This window comes from Montipora foliosa, chromosome 4 (assembly GCF_036669935.1).
Source record: "Montipora foliosa isolate CH-2021 chromosome 4, ASM3666993v2, whole genome shotgun sequence".
Lineage (NCBI taxonomy): Eukaryota > Metazoa > Cnidaria > Anthozoa > Scleractinia > Acroporidae > Montipora > Montipora foliosa.
The window spans coordinates 22634972-22635598 of record NC_090872.1 but is presented as its reverse complement, the minus strand read 5'-3'; positions in this window follow the sequence as shown (position 1 = coordinate 22635598).

The window sequence follows — 627 nt, the reverse complement described above, 5'->3', positions numbered from 1 at the left end:
CATCTCTGTATATTTTTCAAAATATTTTGATTTCTAAAATAACAGCTCCAAATTTCGCCGTTAACTAATCTCGAATTTCGCTTTGTACATATATGCATACAAGAGAATCAGTGACTTCGCGATTAATTAACTGCGAAATGTTCGTCTGAACATGTGAGGGAATCAGTGACTTCGCGATTAATTAACTGCGAAATGTTCGTCTGAATATATTAGGGAATCAGTGACTTCGCGATTAATTAACTGCGAAATGTTCGTCTGAATATATTAGGGAATCAGTGACTTCGCGATTAATTAACTGCGAAATGTTCGTCTGAACATGTTAGGGAATCAGTGACTTCGCGATTAATTAACTGCGAAATGTTCGTCTGAATATGTTAGGGAATCAGTGACTTCGAGATTAATTACCTGAGAAATGTTCGTCTGAACATATTAGGGAATCAGTGACTTCGCGATTAATTAACTGCGAAGTGTTCGCCTGAATATATTAGGGAATCAGTGATTTCGCGATCAACTGCGAAATGTTCGTCTGAATATATGAGGGAATCAGTGACTTCGCGATTAATTAACGGCGAAATCTTCATCTGAATATATTAGGGAGTCAGTGATTTCGCGATTAATTAACGGCGA